We start from the raw sequence: 21,034 nt of genomic DNA on the forward strand, positions 1-21,034 counted from the left end.
CTCCAGAACCCAGAGTGTGGGTTCTGGAGGCTACCAAGAGTGTGAAAGAACTTGGAGAAAGGACCGGCACAATCTTTTCTTCCCTCTATGCTCAGAACCCATCTGCCTGATAGCTCAGTTGTTTTTGTGTCCAGGACTTTTTCTAGCCCTTTCCTCTAAAGCTCCTGATGATGTTGTCAGCCTACATGGGACACTGTCTGAATTACAACTCCTTTTGTTGTTTAAGTTCATCAGAGATCAATGGACCAATGGTTTCATAACTCCCTCATTTACCCCCATTTTATGGAGAATTAAAATGGGATATACAAACTTGCAATAAAACCAACACTATTTATGATCACTTTCCTATAAGCACTGTGAAAAGATGATGATAAGTCAAAAGATTTTCCTTCCATTTGTGGCTCTTGCCAGCAGAGGGAAGCCATAATGATTCAAGGCCACCCTCACCTGGTCTTAATGACATCTTGTACTGAAATTAATTTACTTTAAAAATTCTTGTTGCCATAACAACCTGGTGTAGCTGTTCATGTGATTTAATGAGATTTTAGAAGAAAAACCTCAATAGAGAGAAGGCAGAACAAATGGAGGTGAACCGTCCTTGAGTGCTGTGAGTACATATGAGTCAGTAGCTGAAGGGAGTGCTTGCTGAGGAGGAAGAGGCAGGGGTCTTTGTTTCTTCCTTCGTCTCTTTGCTCTTTAATCCCAAGATAGAAGTTGTTCCTTCTCTCCTCCTTTTTTTAGGAGTTTCCCTAGGAAGCTGTAAAATATTCCTGTGGGTTCCAATAGGCTGAAATGAAATGGAGGTTATTCTGATTTAAAAAAAAATAATAAGTAAAGATTCCTTTATTTAAAATATTTATTTTCATGCAGCCCAATAGTATGGTGAAAATCTGTCCTATTTGGAATAGAAAATATCCGCACGAATTTCACTTACATTCAGTTCAATTCAGTCGTTCAGTTGTGTTCGACTCTTTGTGACCCCATGGACTGCAGCATGCCAGCAAATGCTTTTCTTCTTTGCACAGAGGCTGGCAGGCAAATTAACTGAATTTATACCCCAAGAAAACTCATTCTGAGGTTGATGGGACAGTTAATTGTTACTGCAGTCACAAGCCTACCATGACCTATGTTCTAAAAGGTCCTAAGTAAAAGCATTAACAGAAAACTCTTTTAATGATTAAAGACATAACTGACTGATCTAAAGCAAGAGAATAACACCAGTTAACACGAATCTAGGGCTCCTATGTGCCGGACGCTGTGCTTATGCATCTGGTACTCAGTTGACTTCTTCCAACAGCCAAGCGAGGGAGTGTTCTTTTACTTTCCCCACTTCATTGATAATACAACCAGATACAGGGAAGTTATATCAACCTCCAGTCACAGGACTGAAATAAATGGGGGGTCAGGGATGGAAGCCAGGATGTCCAGTGGTATTCTGTCCCCTGAGCTCAAGTTCAGTTCAGTTCAGTCGCTCAGTCATGTCTGACTCTTTGCAACCCCATGGACCTCAGCACGCCAGGCTTCCCTGTCTATTACCAACTCACAGAGTTTACTGAAACTCATGTCCACTGAGTCAGTGATACCATCCAACCATCTCATCTTATGTCATCCCCTTCTCCTCCCACCTTCAATATTTCCCAGTATCAGGGTCTTTTCAAATGAGTCAGTTCTTTGCATCAAGTGGCCAAAGCATTGAAGTTTCAGCAGAAGCATCAGCCCTCCAATGAATATTCAGGACTGATTTCCTTCAGAATTGACTGGTTTGATCTCCTTGCAGTCCAAGGGACTCTCAAGAGTCTTCTCCAACACCACAGTTCTAAAGCATCAAATCTTTGGCACTCAGCTTTCTTTATGGTCCAACTCACATCCATACATGACTACTGGAAAAACCATAGCTTTGACTAGATGGACCTTTGTTGGCAGAGTAATGTCTCTGCTTTTTAATATGCTGTCTAGGTTGCTCATACTTTTCTTCCAAGGAGCAAGCATCTTTTAATTTCATGGCTGCAGTCACCATCTGCAGTGATTTTGGAGCCCCCAAAATAAAGTCTTTCACTGTTCCCATTGTTTCCCCATCTATTTGCCATGAAGTGATGGAACCAGATGCCATTATCTTAGTTTTCTGAATATTGAGTTTTTAGCCAGCTTTTTCACTCTCCTCTTTCACTTTCATCAAAAGGCTCTTCAGTTCTTTGCTTTCTGCCATAAGGGTAATGTCATCTGCATGTCTGACAGTATTGGTATTTCTCCTGGCAATCTTGATTCCAGCTTGTGCTTCATCCAGCCTGGCATTTCTCATGATGTACTCTGCATATAAGTTAAATAAGCAGGGTGACAATACATAGCCTTGACGTACTCCTTTCCTGATTTGGAGTCTGTTGTTCCATGTCCTAACAGTTCTAACTGTTGCTTCTTGACCTGCATACAGATTTCTCAGGAGGCAAGTCAGGTGGTCTTGTATTCCCATCTCTTTCAGAATTTTCCACAGGTTGTTGTGATCCACACAATCCAAGGCTCTAGCGTAGTCAATAAAGCAGAAGTAGATGTTTTATGAACACTCTTGCTTTTTTGATGATCCATCAATGTTGGCAATTTGATCTCTGGTTCCTCTGTCTTTTCTAAATCCAGCTGGAACATCTGGAAGTTCACGGTTCATGTACTGTTGAAGCCTGGCTTGGAGAATTTTGTGCATTACTTTGCTAGCATGTGAGATGAGCGCAACTGTGCAGTAGTTTGAGCATTCTTTGGCATTGCACTTCTTTGGAGTTAGAATGAAAACTGACCTTTTCCAGTCCTGTGGCCACTGCTGTGTTTTCCAAACTTACTGGCATATTGAGTGCAGCACTTTCACGGCATCATCTTTTAGGATTTGAAATAGCTGAACTGGAATTTCATCACCTCCACTAGCTTTGTTCGTAGTGATGCTTCCTAAGGCCCACTTGACTTCATATCCCAGGATGTCTAGCTCTAGGTGAGTGATCACAGCATCATGATTATCTGGGTCGTGAAATCTTTTTTGTACAGTTCTTCTGTGTATTCTTGCCACCTCTTCTTAATATCTTCTGCTTCTGTTAGGTCCATACCATTTCTGTCCTTTATTGTGCCCATCTTTGCATGAAATGTTCCCTTGGTATCTCTAATTTTCTTGTGAGATCTCTAGTCTTTCCCATTCTATTGTTTTCCTCTATTTCTTTGCACTGATCATGGAGGAAGGCTTTCTTATCCTCTCCTTGCTATTCTTTGGAACTGTGCATTCAAATGTGTATATCTTTCCTTTTCTCCTTTGCCTTTAGCTTCTCTTGTTTTCTCAGCTATTTATAAGGCTTCCTCAGACAACCATTTTGCTTTTTTGCATTTCTTTTTCTTGGGGATGGTCTTCATTCCTGTCTCCTGTACAGTGTCACAAAACTCTGTCAATAGTTCATTGGGCACTCTGTCTATCAGATCTAGTCCCTTAAATCTATTTCTCACTTCCACTGTATAGTCATAAGGGATTTGATTTAGGCCATATCTGAATGGTCTAGTGGTTTTCCCTACTTTCTTCAATTTCAGTCTAAATTTGGCAATAAGGAGTTCATGATCCGAGCCACAGTCAGCTCCCAGTCTTGTTTTTGCTGACTATATAGAGCTTCTCCATCTTTGGCTGCAAAGAATGTAATCAGTCTGATTTTGGTGTTGGCCATCTGGTGATGTCCATGTGTAGAGTCTTCTCTTGTGTTGTTGGAAGAGGGTGTTTCCTATGATCAGTGTGTTCTCTTGGCAAACTCTTGTTAGACTTTGACCTGCTTCATTTTGTACTCCAAAGCCAAATTTGCCTGTTACTCCAGGTATCTCTTGACTTCCTACTTTTGCATTTCAGTCCCCTGTAATGAAAAGGACATCTTTTGGGGCTGTTAGTTCTAGAAGATCTTGTAGGTCATAGAACTGTTCAGCTTCAGCTTCTTCATGATTACGGTCAGGGCATACACTTGGATTACTGTGATATTGAATGGTTTGCCTTGAAAACACAGAGGTCATTCTGTCGTTTTTGAGATTGCATGTAAGTACTGCATTTCAGACTCTTTTGTTGACTAGGAGGGCTACTCCATTTCTTCTAAGGGATTCTTGTCCACAGTAGTACATCACTTAGATTAGTCTTATATTGTTTTTTGAAACTTTTAAGCTGCCCTAAAATATTACAGATCAGTTGAAGACCTGAGTTTGGGTCAGTCTTATATTGGGCCACACAAACTTTACTTCTCTTTAGAGTTCTACAACCCAGTCTTCCAACACGGAATCAAAAATTGATCTTTAAACATGGCCAGAATAAAAAGCTATCAAAAAGATAAGTCAGCGGTAGTGACCTAAATCTTCTTTTGTGTCTAAATCTGATATGCCTTTATAATTTCTTAACAAACAGAAATGCAACACATGTTAGTTGTTGGAAATTTGGATAAGAGAGAAAAATGGCAAAGCAACAAAAATCTTATATAATCTCATTGTGCAGAGAAATCACATTCTATATAATGGGTCATTGTGAAACATAAACTACCTTTTCAACTTAATAATTAAATATTTTCCCATAATATATCTTGTAATGGTGCTTTTAAATTGTGGTGCTGGAGAAGGCTCCTGACAGTCCCTTGGACTAAAAGGAAATCAAAGCAGTCAATCCTAAAGGAAATCAGTCCTGAAGATTCACTGGAAGGACTGATGCTGAAGCTGAAACTCCAATACTTTGGCCACCTGATGAGAAGAAAAAACTCATTGAAAAAGACCCTGATGCTGGGAAAGATTGAAGGCAGGATGAGGAGATGACAGAGCATGAGATGATTGAATGGCATCACTGACTCGATGGACATGAGTTTCAGCAAGCTCTGTGAGTTGGTGATGGACAGGGGGGCCTGGATTACTTCATTCTGTGGAGTCACAAAGAATTGGACATGGCTTAACAACTTAACAACAGCAGCAATAATGGTGGTGAGGTTTTATTATTACTGTATAATACATATTTTAGTCAGCCTCCTTGATCATTTAGATTATATCCATGCTTTGCTTTTACAAATATTTCTGTATATGCCCACATGCTTTCAGTGAATCTCTGTTCCTGAAGCTAATTTCCGAGGGATAGAATTCCTGGGTCAATGCCAGTGAGTGTACTAGTTCTTCTGATACACATTGCAAATTCCTTATGCAAAGGCCGTACCAGTTTACTCTTCCAGCAGCCAGATACACCCTGCTTGCACCCAGGCTGGATATTGTCAGAGCAGATGCTCTTCTCTTACAAGCCCAGGAGAAGGGATAGAGCCCAGAACACCGACATGGCCAACTGCTGGGGAGGACGTGTGGCAGCAGGCACACTCATCCACAGTGGTGGGACCCTAGCATGGTGCAGCCCCTCCCCTGTGGAGAGTATGAACACTGCCCCATACTCTCTGGCAGTCACAGTCCTTGGTAGTCACCCAGAAGAGCCAGCAACTTACGTCCCCGGAAAACCAGGATGTGGAGGATTACAGACACTTTTATCCTAACTGCCCAAACTCGGAGCAGCTAAGATGTCCTTTAAAATAACCAACTCCTGGGCCTCATTCTCAGCAGTGGCCACAGGACTGGTAAAGGTCAGTTTTCATTCCAATCCAAAAGAAAGGCAATGCCAAAGAATGCTCAAACTACCGCACAATTGCACTCATCTCACACGCTAGTAAAGTAATGCTCAAAATTCTCCAAGCCAGGCTTCAGCAATATGTGAACCGTGATGTTCCTGGTGTTCAAGCTGGTTTTAGAAAAGGCAGAGGAACCAGAGATCAAATTGCCAACATCCACTGGATCATGGAAAAAGCAAGAGAGTTCCAGAAAAACATCTATTTCTGCTTTATTGACTATGCCAAAGCCTTTGACTGTGTGGATCAAAATAAACTGTGGAAAATTCTGAAAGAGATAGGAATACCAGACCACCTGATCTGTCTGTTGAGAAATTTGTATGCAGGTCAGGAAGCAACAGTTAGAACTGGACATGGAACAACAGACTGGTTCCAAATAGGAAAAGGAGTACGTCAAGGCTGTATATTGTCACCCTGCTTACTTAACTTCTCTGCAGAGTACATCATGAGAAACGCTGGACTGGAAGAAACACAAGCTGGAATCAAGATTGCCAGGAGAAATATCAATAACCTCAGATACGCAGATGACACCACCTTTGTGGCAGAAAGGGAAGAGGAACTCAAAAGCCTCTTGATGAAAGTGAAAGTGGAGAGTGAAAAAGTTGGCTTAAAGCTCAACATTCAGAAAACGAAGATCATGGCATCCGGTCCCACCACTTCATGGGAAATAGATGGGTAAACAGTGGAAATAGTGTCAGACTTTATTTTTTGGGGTTCAAAAATCACTACAGATGGTGACTGCAGCCATGAAATTAAAAGGCGCTTACTCCTTGGAAGGAAAGTTATGATCAACCTAGATAGCATATTCAAAAGCAGAGACATTACTTTGCTAACAAAGGTTCATCTAGTCAAGGCTATGGTTTTTCCTGTGGTCATGTATGGATGTGAGAGTTGGATGGTGAAGAAGGCTGAGCACAGAAGAACTGATGCTTTTGAACTGTGGTGTTGGAGAAGACTCTTGAGAGTCCCCTGGACTGCAAGGAGATCCAACCAGTCCATTCTGAAGGAGATCAGCCCTGGGATTTCTTTGGAAGGAATGATGATAAAGCTGAAACTCCAGTACTTTGGCCACCTCATGCAAAGAATTGACTCATTGGAAAAGACACTGATGCTGGGAGGGATTGGGGGCAGGAGGAGAAGGGGATGACAGAGGATGAGATGGCTGGATGGCATCACTGACTCGATGGACATGAGTCTGAGTGAACTCCGGGAGTTGGTGATGGATAGGGAAGCCTGGCGTGCTGCGATTCATGGGGTGGCAAAGAGTCGGACACGACTGAGCGACTGATCTGATCTGAGGGCCTCATTCTTTTCAGAATTTTAAAAATAAAACTACAGCAACTAGAGGTCAACTCTAAATTTATTGAACAAAGGAAAAGATTTGCCTGTATGTCTTAAGAAATAGATTTAAGTCAGAGATACCAGTATCTCCAGTATGGTTTCAGGGTGTGAGTTCTTCAGAATGTTCAGAAAAGGAAGAAGACTAAGTGATACTGGCTAAAAACAAAGCAAAAGGAATGATGTGGGCAGGGCTTTCACACCACGGCTGCCCTCCCCACCAGTCCCATGAGGACCTTGTAGCTTGCGAGAGCCCTTGGTGTGTTTGACCATGAGGCCACTTTTCAAGGAGGATCTCATGGGCCACAGCGTTCTACTGAAAGGACTTTGGGGAGAAGTGTGAGGCACTGTCCGTGAAGAGTGTGGGAATGTGAGTCCTGATCCCAACTGCCTTGAGCATCACCATTGTCACGTCGACCTCCTCCTCTGGGTGAGGCTGGACAAGGACAACAGGGTCCCTGCAGTGCTGGCCCTGTCCGGCTTACTCCCCAGGAGTCCCTGGCCCAGTCCCATTGCAGACACGTTGAGAAGATGTTTGCAGCACTGTGGTAGTAGAGTATCACTTCACATAACAATGTTCAGTTCTCACTACTCATGGTGGTCACCCTTCATGTGCTGAGGTTTTGAGCTGTGTTACCGGTTGGACAGTGCATTAATGATCCACCTTAGATCAGCAATGTGTTCTCATTGTGTTGGTCCTGGTTTACTGTTTTCCTATTAATGACCATTCACTCAGGAGGAAAATGTTCCACATAGCTTATGTATTTAATACATTCTCTGTTTTACCCAAACATAGTCTTCAAGTTGTTGAGTATGCATAGAAATTAGCTAATGTTTACTGAAACCCCCTCACCCCCAATCCCCATTTCATTTTTAAAATACCTCATGTAGCTCACTACATGTCAGTAGACTGAAAAGCGATCTTTTTTCCTGATATTCTTCTCTGTAGTGTCTTATCTGTTTTATGTACAGAGAGAGGAAGTTGGGGCAGATTGCTTCCCTCGTGCCATATCTAAGGAGACCTCAAGAATGTCGGGATTTGCGGCTGGAAGTGGTTCTCCAATTGGGGAATGGAGACTGCAAATAGAAATTAAACTTAATGATAGAGAAATAAAAGACATTTCTCTTGCCCCTGCATTCTGTGGCCTGATACTTGTGCTTGCTGTGCTGGGGGCCACTTAGGATCTCTCGAATTCTTTGTGGGGTGCGTGCCTCTCCTTAGCTGATGAAAACCCTAGACTAGAATTAGAGCAACATTCAGGCCATGTCCATGACCCCAGGGCTCAGCTGGGGACACCAAAGAAAGCTGAGGAGCTCATTTCCTGAGCTGGGTTTAAAAAAATACTGCTGAGGGCAACGAAGAGGGCAGACTGCTATGTATAAGGTAAGTAAGCTGCAGGACGCACTGGGCAGCACAGGGAGTAGTGCCAGTGGTTTATAATAATTGTAAACGGAGTCTGAGCTACAAACATCTTAAATCACTATGTTGTAAACCTGAAACTAACGCAATATTGTATATCAAAATGTACCTCAGTAAAAATTATTGCTGAATGCTTTGCATTTCTAGGAGGGTTGACGGATCTCCTGCAGAGATATGACCTCCCTGCATTACACTAGAGAGTACTCTCTGCTGCTGTTGTTATTGCTCAGGGGTTTCCTCACGAGGAGAGCATGACTCCAGAGCCCCCTGAGCAGAGGGGCCTGCCATCAGCTGTCTTCCCTGGAAGAGGTGGCCTGGGTGCCTGCAGGAGCCTGCTCTTGGGAAGGACCTGGGTCAGCCCAGCATGGCGGGGTGGCACAGAGCCCAGGGCACAGGGGCCCTTCTCTTTGTGTGTCTCCAAGAGAATGTGGACTTTCCCAGGAGAAAGTTACCCACAGAGACCCCCTGTGTGTGTGCCATGGAAGTCTGGAGGGGGGCCCTCCACGATGCAGAGAGACCCACCAGTGCACACTGATCCAGGCTCGGTTGAGACCCTCTGTCTTCACGGATCACCCTGTCACGGCCCAGAGGGAGAGTCTGCAGGGCAGCAAGGATGCCTTGCTGGGATCGAGGGTCCATGCTGTAATCTGAACCTGTCCTTTCTGACTTTGAGCACAAAGAGTGGGCTCTTGGGTGAGCATGGTGGGCTGGGAGCTCCGGGGAGGTGGGGCGCTCCTTGAGACGGTCATGCCCTGAGGGGAAGCGGAATGAGCCTAATGTGGCGTGGGGGGACCAGCACGAGTCTGGTTACCTTCAGCGGCCAGGAGCCCCTGACGGAGCGCTGCCCCACAGCCTGAGGTGTCCTGTGTGCCAGCACTGCCACCCGAGCGCCGCCTCCCACCATCTCAGAGTGTGGGAACTGGTGTGCAGTCTTAGGGGCACGAAGATTTATGGGGAAGAAGTGTGACCCTGTTCAGGTTCCACTGGCCATTCAGTGGGCACTGACCTCAGGGAAGTAAGAGCTTGACTTCTGACTTTAAAATGTCAGAATCAGTTCCAAGAGTCAGATTATGGTCAGGTATGGACGTGGATGTGAACATGGTGTTGGGGAGATTAAAAGGGTACCCTTAGAAACTCCAGAAGAATGGGCTGCTGGAGAGTCCACAGGGCTTAGGAAATGTGCCTGCAGCTTTGTAAACAACGTATCTTTGCTGGTGCATTGTGTTCAGTGTGAATTTGCTGCACTGGTGGTAGCTGTCAGGGACTGAACACAACCTGGATTCCTGGAGTAAAGATAACGGGCATCACTGAAGGTAATCCCTGGAAGTATCCTCTTGACTTTCTAATTCTGTTATTAAAGGGAGATTTCTTCGTGGTAGCCTACTCATCTGTGTTGTTATCCCTTAAAGAATATTAGTAAGGTATAATAAAGTAGACATGAAAAAACCTTGAAGTTCCATGGCATTTGAGTAAAATATAAGTATTTGGTTATTAAGAGCTGGTTTCCATCAGTAAAGGAGCTAAAAACTCCTTGTTCTCAAGAAAAAAGCAGAGAAGGAGGGAAGATGGAAGGGCTTGGACTTGATGTCATGGGTGTGTTCCAGAGATGGGGCTTCACCTGCCTCCCTCACACCCTGTGTGGGACCACATCTAGGGTGGGGTTCCTCAAGGAGAGCTGGTGTTTTACCTGTGTTGTATCCAGCAAAATACAGGGAGCCATCAGTATTCCGTTGCGGTCTAGGAGAAACGGGCAAATACTTGTAAAGGAAAGAATGCATTTGCCATGATGAGGACAACAGTCTGTGTGACCCAGTGGCTGGAGACAGAACAGAGCTGGGCTTTTTGCAGCGTGTTAGAATGGGATAGGAAACCTTTGGATAGGTCCAAAACCAGATTCCTCCCTCCCTACTCCAGACTTCGCTGTTCCATGCATCCCTGAAACGTAGATATTGGCTACATTGCTGAATCCAGCTAACATTGGCTGAAGTGATCCGAATTGGCCGAGATTAAGTTTCTATCACTTGTTGGAAATGAGTCTCAATAAAAGGAACTATATTGACTATAAGGCTTGTGTTTGAAAATTCATACATGGAAAAGCCCCGCTGAAGAGTGAATACTTCAGAGCTATTGCATCCCAGAGATTTGTTGGCATACACCATGGTTTTATAATAGATACGATCTCTTTCCTTAAAATCTTCAAGCTGTGTGCTTGTTAGAGTACTCTGGATTAGAAGGAAGGGACGGGAATACTTAAAGAGGGTGCCTGAAACATTTGAGTGGATTTTAAGAGCAATAACGTATGGTGTGTTTTTAACTTTTTATTTTGTGTTGGAGTATACCTGATTAACAACCAATGTTGTGATACTTGCAGGTGAACAGGGAAGGGACTCAGCCATACATACACATGTATCCATTCTCCCCTAAACTCCCCTCCCATCCAGCCTGCCACCGAACATTGACCAGAGTTTCCTGTTCTGTATAGTAGGTGCTTGTTGATTATCCATTTAGAATATAGCAGCATGTACATGACCTTCCCAAACTTCCTAACTATCCCTTCCCCCATCCTCCCCCTTCTCCCAGAAACCATAAATTTGTTCTCTAAACCAGTGAATCTGATTCTGTTTTGCACGTTGATTTGTATCATTTCTTTCTAGATTTCACATGTAAGGGATGTCATATGATATTTCTCCTTCTCTATGACTTACTTTATGGTGGTTTTTGAGACCTGGAAGTTGCCAGAATTCATGCTCCGAAGGGATGCCTGCCTCTTACACATCATCCAAAGGCAGTGCTGGTCCTGAATGTGAAGAAAGTGGCCAGGTGGTCACCCAAGGTCCAGGTGGTCATCCAAGGCCCTGGCTTTCCTCTCCTGCTCTCCCTGCTCAGGCACTGGTGATCGTTGCACCCCCACCCTCCCAGGAGCAGTGCTTCCTCCTGTACTGTGTTCAGACAGAGGCAGGGGACCACGGCAGGTGCTGGACTTCTGCAACCAGACATAACGGATCTAAGTCTTGGCTGTATGTCGTTCCTTTTTCTCTAATTGCTGTAGTTTTTCCTACTGAAAACAATCTATGAAAATATTTTTATATGTAGTGTGTATTGTCCACCAAAGGTCTGATTTATGGCAATAAGGTCTACTATGGCAATAAGAAGTTCAAAACAAGTTCTATTCCTAAACTAGAGTTTAGCGTTTACTCATGTTTTTCTTTCTCTGGAACTTGGGAATATTATACAGCAACTTGGCACTTCACATTTCAAAACAGATTGGGGTATATTTTGATTCATTAACATAGAGCAGAATTTTAGGAAAAGAGATGTATTATAAACTGTGATGTTCTTTTTATCATAAAACAAGCCACATTTTCAGCTTGGAAAATGTTTAAATGGAACGTGGTTATTGTGAGTTCCCTAACATTGCATTTTACTGGAGGTAAGTTTGGATTGGCTCCATTTGCTGGAGATATTATGCATGATCCCCACAATATAGAGCTTGGAAACGTCCAGAGGAGAGGATGCTTGCATTTCTACCAGAGATTTCATGCTGATGCTACTTGTTGCAGTTATGGTATATCTTACTGTTTCATTTAATATTTTCCAGAACTTTCTCTATAAAAAACAAAACAACCCAAGTTAGCCATCCTGATTTATAATCACTGGTCACTTATGCAGGAAATACAGACACAGCCTCTGACTCATTACCAGTGCTTATGAAAAATGACAGCATTGAACAGAGAAATACTCTTTTTCAGGATGAACTGGCAAAGAGCCTTTTCCTGCTTAATAATCTGTTTTCACCTCTCCTCTATTGAAGCACAGTTTAGATTCAAAGGGAAAATATCAAGATGTGAGAATATTATCATCCTTTCATTTTATTCAGCTGGTGTCTTTGTCATCTACACGAATAGAATTTTTCAGAAATGTTCTCAGCTTGTACCCAGTGCTGATCTGCTGGCTCCACTGACAGTGTGTTCCTGCCCTTCTGGCACAATTCTGTCATGAGAGAGACAGTTACAGCAGTTCCTCTTTAACTCTGTCAGCTCCTGCCTTCTCAGCCATTCCCTCAGAAAATGCTTCAGAGTGAAATCCCCACACCCAGAACCACCACACTCTTGCAAGGTCCCTTTCTTTGTAATCTGGATAACTGGTGAAGTTTTTTAAAAACCCCTTTGATCTGGAAGAAGATGGGTCTATGTAATCAAGTGGAAGATGGCTCTTAGTATATCTTTCCAGCCAACCCTTAGTACACTGTCAGAAAAGGTATTACCAGGCATATTGTCATGGTGACAAAAATACTAAGCTCATGGTGGGAGAAAAATCAAAGGTTGAGTGTAACTTTAGGATGGCTTGATTATATGTGTATATAATACCAATAAGAATATAAAAACATATAGAACAAGAAGTTATCTTTATATATTATATATAAATATATAATAATTATCTATAAGATGATATATAATTATTATAAATTATATACAAATATATAAAACTTGTTTTATATATAACTGTTTTTAATAAGAGCCTTAGGGTAAACGAGCATTAACTTTTTAAGTTTAATAAAAAATAAATACATTTAAGTCCAAATTTGTGATTGCTGTAGCTTTTTAATTTAAAATGGCTTTTTCTCTAATCTAGTTTTCTGGGAATTTATTGTGCTTTTATCTCTGGCCTCCAACTCATCCAAGTGATTACTGTAATTGTTCATTCTGGTGAGCAGCTGGCCCTGACTTTGCAGTTTCTTAATCCTCTCTTTGTCTTCTATGCATTTCTTCACCTCAACCACCTGAAATTATACAGATCTCTACCCTTAACATATAGCTTGAAAGGCATGCCAGAAGATTTTAGTTGGGTTGCTGACTTATTTAAGTAATTAATTCTGTTGTGCTGTGTCTCTTTTTTCCCTTGAATCCCACTGTGTCTCTCTAAATATAACACTGAGGCACAATTGGACTCATCTTCTAGTACCATCCTGCCATGGCAGAGACAGATCCATCAAAAAAGGTGAAGGATGTTTAGGTGAAATGGCTTTATATATTTCCCTTTTGTGTATTTGCCAGAGTTTAAGGCGACAGCTGATTTAAGAATTGAGATAAATTTTTATAAGACATATTACTCCATAGTCACAGAAATCAGAAAATATCAAATGCTCTGAAAGAATCAAATGGAGTATACTGCAGAAGCTTATAGAATTAGATTTGGAGAGAATTCTATCACTCTTGATTCTAAACCAATTTCTAATTATTAATATTAGAGGGTGTTTTTAAAGTGCTTTAATGAACAAAGTTGATGTGTTTTCCTTGATATGGAAAGATTTACCTGATATGTTTTTAAATTGAAATTAAATTTTATATACAGTGACATGCATGGATGTTAAATGTATAATTCCGTGTATTTTGGTGAATATATACGCCTGTGACTAGTAACCCAGTCAAGACACAGGATATTTCCATCATCCCAGAATCTCATTCCCTGTTCCCTTCCAGTGAATTTCCACCCTCTACTGGCAGTGATTGTTTTGATTTATATCATCAGAATTCATTTTGTCTGGTCTTAAAGTTCCTATAAATGAGATCATACAGAACATTTCCGTTTGTGTCCAGCATCTTAGATCAACATGTTTTTGTGATTTATCTATGGTGTTGCATATATCAGCAATTCATTCTTTTTATTGCTGATCAGTGTTCCATGATATGATTACAACAGTTCATCTGTCTGCCTGTTGATGAGAATTTGGATTGTTCTCAGCTTGAAGCTATTATGAATAAAGATGTTATAAACAGTCTTGTACCAGTGTTTTGCAGACTTTTGTTTTCATTTCTCCTGAACAAATACCAATACCTATAATGAAATTTCAGAATCACAGGGTAAGTATGTGCTCAACTTTGTAAGAAATTGCTGGTTTTCCAGAATAGTCATACCATTTTACATGCTCAACATGATTGCATCTCTCTGATGGCTAGATATGTAGAATGCCTTTTAATGAGTTTATTGGATACTTGAGTTTTTCAGGCCCTTTGCTCTTTCTTTATGTGTGGTACTTTTATTGCTAGTGGATTGAAGTATTTTTGAAGATATGTGTATTGTGATATATCCTCCCAATCTTTGGTTTGCTTTTTCAGTTTCTTAACTTTTGATGCATCAAAGTCTTAATTTTAATGAGGTTTGTTTTATTTTTTTTTCCCTTTACAGTGGTACTTTTTGTATCCTATGTATGAAATCCTTGCCTACCCTGAAGTTGTGAGGATGTTCTCTTAGGTTTTCTTCCAGAAGCTTTATGATTTCAGCTTATAATGCTTTTCTTTTATCATGTGAGGTAGCATCTGAGGTTCATCTCTCCCATGATCATGTTGGTCAAGATCTTCAGCACTGTTGGTTGAAAGAATTCACTTTCCACACTGCACTATCCAGGCTCCCTTGTGATGGTCTGTTTCTAGAATTTCTGTTATGTTATGGTAATCCACTTTTTATCCTTATGCCGGTACCACACTGCATTGATTATGGTAGCTTCATAAGTGTTGAAACCAGATAGTTTAAGTCTTGCAAATTTGTTTTTCAAGTAAATACATTCTTACTTGAAAGATCAGTAATTACTTTGGCATAAAGAAAGAACATCTGTATATGTCATTCTTCCCTGGTGGGCAAAGCAAGGAACATGATTTCTCCTTTGGAGATAGCTGTTGTTACTGGAATGGGGGAGAATCTGCACTTTATGTCTTGTTGAAGATATGCATTATTGTTTTAAATTAACTCATGAGTTACTTGCATTTTGAAGTGTGTTCATGGTGAGATAGAATCTTCTTTCTTTAATATCCCACTGTATTGGAAATTTCAAAAGCAAGTTTCTCCAAACAAACTTACCAGTTTTCCACTGGATGGTGGAGTCAATGGAAACAGGAAGAGAAGTCAAATTGCGATGCCTTGCTGGGTCTTTGCAGTGGCATGTCCTCCCCACAGAAGCATCTTACGGGCTTTGAGCAGGGTAGTGAGCACGCCCTAGGCAGTGGAGGTGACATGTGCCTGTGATGTTTCAAAGTCCACTTTTTTTTTTTTAAACCATAAAAGAAAGTGAAAGTCACTCAGTCATGTCCGATTCTTTGTGACCCCATGGATTATACAGTCCATGCAATTTTCCAGACAAGAATGGTGGAGTGGGTAGCCTATCCCTTCTCCAGGGGATCTTCCCAACCCAGGGATTGAACCCAGGTCTCCTGCCTTGCAGGCGGATTCTTTACCAACTGAGCTATCAGGGAACCCCATATTATCCCTTTAATTTACCTTTTTCATCTTGTTATCCCTTTAATTAAAAAACAAAAGGTTCCCCTTGTATTGATTCCTGGGACTTGAGAAGGAGCATGCTGTTACTGCCGGCGCCTGAGTCTCTATGTGGGGGTTGAGTGGAGCTAAGCGGTGGAGGCCTTTGCTACCTCAGTGTGGCCTGTGGATCTGAGCTGAGCACTGTGGCCAGCAGGGAGGCTGTCCAGGCGTCTCCCAGCCCAGCCCACCTCACATCCTCGGTATTGCCAGCAACAACCCCGTGCATCTTTGCTCACAACCTACCTAAATTTATTACAGGTCAGGGGGCTGCCACTCACTTTGTGAGCCTGAATTTGATTTTCAAAGCCTCCCTTGAGGCATTTTTCAGGGTGTGATCACATAGGCCCTGTGGACAGTCACATGGTGACACCCTGAGGCCACAGACTGGGGGAGATAGTCCTCGGTGGGAAACAATGATATCTTGACTGAAAGCCTAGAGAAAAAACCATGTATATCAACAACCTAGGGAACAAGTTTCCCCAAAAGCTACAGTCTTTCTCATCCCAACAGCTGACATCGCCCTTGAATTGCAGCCCCCAGCAGCCGTGTAGGAATGTCCTCATGTCTCTATGTCTGTGACCAGCTCAGCTCCTTTTAAGAAAGACCGATGTCCTGTTTCCACGGGAGCCAGACCACCCACTGATGGACAGGATCTCAGCTTTTCTCTGACTCAAGTGCTTGGTTCCTGTAAGGCTCCTCATCTGCCTCACCTCGGTCTCCTCCTCTCTGCACAGGTGTCCCCCCTGCTGTAGCCCGTCTGCCACTGAAGCACCATGCTCCCTTGACTAACTCCTCTCCGTGTTGCTCGTCTGGGCAGAGCTCTTGGAAGAGCTTCCAGGCTGCGTCTCCAAGGCCCCTTTCCCTCCTGACCTTGTCCTCCAGCCTTCTCTTTGCTTCCCCTGCACATTCTCAACGGAGAAGGCAGTGGCACCCCACTCCAGTACTCTTGCCTGGCAAATTCCATGGACGGAGGAGCCTGGTAGGCTGCAGTCCACGGGGTCGCTGAGAGTCGGACACGACTGAGTGACTTCACTTTCACTTTTCACCTTCATGCTTTGGAGAAGGAAATGGCAATCCACTCCAGTGTTCTTGCTTGGAGAATCCCAGGGATGGGGGAACCTGATGGGCTGCGGTCTATGGGGTCACACAGAGTCAGACACGACTGAAGTGACTTAGCAGCAGCAGCACATTCTCATGGCCACAATGCCAGTGGCTTCCAGCTCCACCTGTGTGCCTACAATCATCACATTCATACCCCTCTCCAAGGAATTAGTCTGGATTCTCACCTGAGATTGAAAACTCCTTGTATTATACATTACAATCTTGCACTTGGATTTCCCCACATTGTCTACCATTATACTGTGTTTAAAACAAAGGCCAGTATGTCTTCATTAAAATAAAAATATATATGAAGCTTTTTTTTTTTTTTTAAAGATGGCTTTCCTCTAAGCCTGTGGGACTGTCTTGAACACATAATTACAATTTAGGGAAATTGATTTCAGATATTAAAAGCCCCACATCTTTTCCCATTGTTTCTAAATTCAGACCCAGTGGCTTCCTGAAGGTGAAGTGTTTGGGACAGCTGCACGTACCCAGCCTTACATATCCAAGGTTCACAAGGGGAGGTCTTCTCTGATCCGCCCCCTCAGGCATCTCATCTGGCTGCAGTTGTTTATTGGGTTTTAACTGGATGTTAGTCATGTCTTTAAAAATATACAAAGCTGCTTTCGCCTTTAATAATTTTATGAGGACCACAGAAAGGATTAGTTGGGATTTAAGAATCTGGGATTATCCCATGGACTCTATAATTTGTTTGTAATTATATATTTATGTATATTTAACAAGTTAGCACTGTGAAGTGAAAGTGAAAGTCAGTCATGTCCGACTTTTTGTGACCCATGGACTGTACAGTCCATGGACTTCTCCAGGCTGGAATACTGGAGTGGGTAGCCTTTCCTTTCTCCAGGGGATCTTCCCAACCCAGGGATCAAACCCAGTCTCCCGCATTGCAGGCGGATTCTTTACCAGTTGAGCCACAATATTTGAACCCCACACCATATTTTGAAATTATTGTTATTTGTTAACAATTTTTTAAAATGAATAATTTAAGTTATTGTTATTTGAATTATTTGTTAACAACTAAGAAGTAGAGTATTTCACCTAAAATAAGGATTTCCGGTTTCTTGTGAAGAATCAGGAAATCTCGGTTGGTGTTTCCTTCCCCAGAGCAGTAATCCAGAGGTGCTGAGCACCCCGTGTTTCTCCATCGGGTTGGCAGAAGTCCCAGGCTTGCTTCCCATATTTGCTAGGAGACCACCAGCTGTGATGCTGATTTTCTTTTTCCTCCTGAGCCCTCTTGGCCCTTGAATTGGTGAATTCTGGCTCCTGCAAAGCATTCTGTTCCAGTGCCAATGTACCACTGCTCAGTCTTGCCTGCCGACACGTAACAGGCAGTGAATGAAGGAGAGGTGTGTCCCGTCCCTGCAGGTCTGTTCCTACTTGTCCTGTGAAGGGTCCGAACTCAGAGAAGGTCACCTGCTCTGTTCTGTGTGCCACCAAGTTCTGTGTGCTTCTCTTGGCAGCATTAGCTGAGTGTGGTTTCAGGTTTTCTGAGAAGGGGAAGCTTGTGTAGTGTAGTTCAGCTTTGGGCAGGAAGAGAGCACCCTTCATTTGGGAGGTGGAGTGCTCCCGAGAATGTCCTCCCTCCCAGCTGCAGTCTCAGGGGTCCCCCACGCTTCCCTGTGTCAGGTCGTGTGCATCTGTGAGTGCGGAACAAATGGTGTGCTTACTCCAAACAAAATTACCTGGTGGTCTCCGTCTCTCCTCCTCTCTCTTACAAATTTGACCCCATGAGAGGTGAAGAGATGTGATACGTTATTATTCCAGTTATGTTTTTAGTCATTATGGCTTCCTGCTCTTGAATTCTATACTGTTGTATTCCGGAATGTAAAAATAATGTGACTACCCCCACTGATGAAAAAAAACATTTCCACTTTTTCTTTCTATGAAAGGTTTGAATTCATTTTGAATTTGTCAGACCTGGAAACATTTTGAAGATAGTAAAACAAGAACATTCTTCCTCCCCCGACCTTGTTCACTTAAAGTGCCTGTGCATGGTTGTTCTGAGTGTCTTTGAGATGCAGAATTAAGGTTTTTACAGTTCTGTCACCCTAATAGTATTTTCCAGGAAAAATACAGCGTTTTTGGCTTCTAGGTATGGCCATTTAATTATCCATGGCCTGGAAGTCAGTTTTTATCAGTCTCAGTTCTGATGGCTGACTAAGGTCCAGAGCTGCCATTACTTAGGGTTTTCTTAAGTGCTGGCTGATGTGAGAGTAGAATGCTTAGATTCCCTAGCAGAAAAGAATTACAGGCTCTTTTAATATTATCAGCAAACATGCTTGTGAATATTTAGCCTTCAGACAGCAGAAGCTCTGTAAGAAAAACATGACCACACTTGGAAATAGATCCTGTTACTGTAATGGTGTCAATCTGTCTTTTCATTAATAACTCAGTCAAGAGCATGTTTCCTTTGTAAGCATTCCAGATGGATTCCACAGAAGAATACCAGGTTATTCAACAGCAGTGTCGTACAAAGACCAAGTAGCATACGCTGACTTCCCTTCTCTCACCCAGGAAGCCACCAGCCCTGGGACTGGTCGAACTCCTCTCCAAGGGAATCTCTGCACCATGGGGATCTTCTCAGCCAGGGGCGTGTGATGGGACTAAAAAAAACACAAAAACTATTAAGTGCTGTGTTCTCTTTCCATCCTCCTACCCCCCGACTCCCTGGTTTATAATTACTCAGTAAATTCCAGTGATTTGTAGCTTTGTAAAAACAAAAGAACTTCTCCTGGAGCTAGTTCAGTCTGCCTATGGGTGTGACCCTAGTTCTCAGGATGGAGGGTGCTGGCCCCTGGGCAGAAGCTGGCAGAATTTTCAGAGATTGCACGTCTTGGGTTATGCTTCTTGGCCACGAACTGCAATTTCAGGGCTATAAGGGGCCTTTACATCATCTTATCTGATTATTTTGGATTTCCCTCTGTTTGTTTTCCATCCAGAAAGACGGACTTTGTGTGTGCCTCAGCTTGTCCCAGTATGAGTTCCCTTCCACTGTGACCACAAGGGCCAGGCCTGTCCTAGAGATGCTGTGATAAGGCATCCTTCCTGGCTGCATCTCTTGAGGTAGACTAGCTAATGCAGAAACAGCAGGTCCATGCTGAGACCCAGCTGGTGTCCGCTCCAGCCCGTGGTGACTGTCTAGGAGTGGGCCTCGAGATGCTCTTCCAGCTGCTTTGAGGCCTCTCCTCTGCACCGGCCTGCCTGGTGGTACTGGGGGAGGGACGATGTGGACCAGGGCTTCTCCCGCCTGCAGCCAGGGAGAGTCACACAGCTCTGCACACATTTTACCCTCAGCACTGGTCACAGGGCCTCTGGACTGTGTGAGCCGAGAACTCTGTCTTGTGTGCACCCAGGAGGAGAGGCTGTGGATTGAGGCCTGGTGAAGTCACGGTGCTGTGTGTGTGTTTGGGAGGAGGGCACTGCAGGGGCACGCCCCAGCGTGAGCCTGGGTGCTGGGGTGGGGTTGCTGCACACTCACCCTAGCCCTGAGCAGTGCAGCTCCCGGAGACTGCTGCTCTACAAGCCCAGCCAACAACGGATGCTTTCGGTTTGCCAACATTCCACATTAACTAGTGAATGCAGCCACTTAATAAGAACTGGGGATTTAAACACTCTTTTAAAATACCAATTTGGTTTTCAGTTATGTAATATGTAACCTTGCACAGACCTTATTGCAGGTTAAAGTTGAAAGTGGAGGTAGAAAACCATCATGTATTTTTGGTCCGGTCACTAGTAAGTCTCCCAGCATAGACAGGCACGTGGGCTGATCTGCAGGCAGCCAGTGGTGTGGCCTTCCCCACACCACCAACTTTTCCTTTTTGCTCTTCTCCTCGTTTGTTTTCTGAGCATAAAATTTTGTGTTAATTTGAAATTACTGACAATATTAACAGGATAAAAAGATGATGGACTTCCCTGGTGGCTCAGAGGGTAAAGCATCTGCCTGCAATGTGGGAGACCCGGGTGGGGAAGATCCCCTGGAGAAAGAAATGGCAACCCACTCCAGTACTCTTGCCTGGAAAATTCCTTGGACAGAGGAGCCTGGTAGGTTACAGTCCATGGGATCACCATGAGTCACACATGACTGAGCAACTTCACTTTAAAAAGATGAAATACTCAATATTTAGCTTGTTTCTCTCTATTCATGTATGTTTGTATGCCTGTATATATATACATATGTGTATATTTAAACAAACTTGAGGCTGAT

The 21,034-nt window shown here is 43.1% G+C and overlaps 1 long non-coding RNA gene across 1 annotated transcript; it reads left to right on the plus strand.

Annotated features, from left to right (window-relative positions):
• Positions 1-561: 561 nt before the first annotated feature.
• Positions 562-19,454, plus strand: LOC133259270 (uncharacterized). The gene is made up of 2 exons (XR_009740339.1): positions 562-607; positions 19,248-19,454. It is a non-coding gene; the product is annotated as an uncharacterized LOC133259270 (long non-coding RNA).
• Positions 19,455-21,034: the final 1,580 nt, after the last annotated feature.

Source organism: Bos javanicus, chromosome 13 (assembly GCF_032452875.1).
Source record: "Bos javanicus breed banteng chromosome 13, ARS-OSU_banteng_1.0, whole genome shotgun sequence".
NCBI classification, from domain to species: Eukaryota; Metazoa; Chordata; class Mammalia; order Artiodactyla; family Bovidae; genus Bos; species Bos javanicus.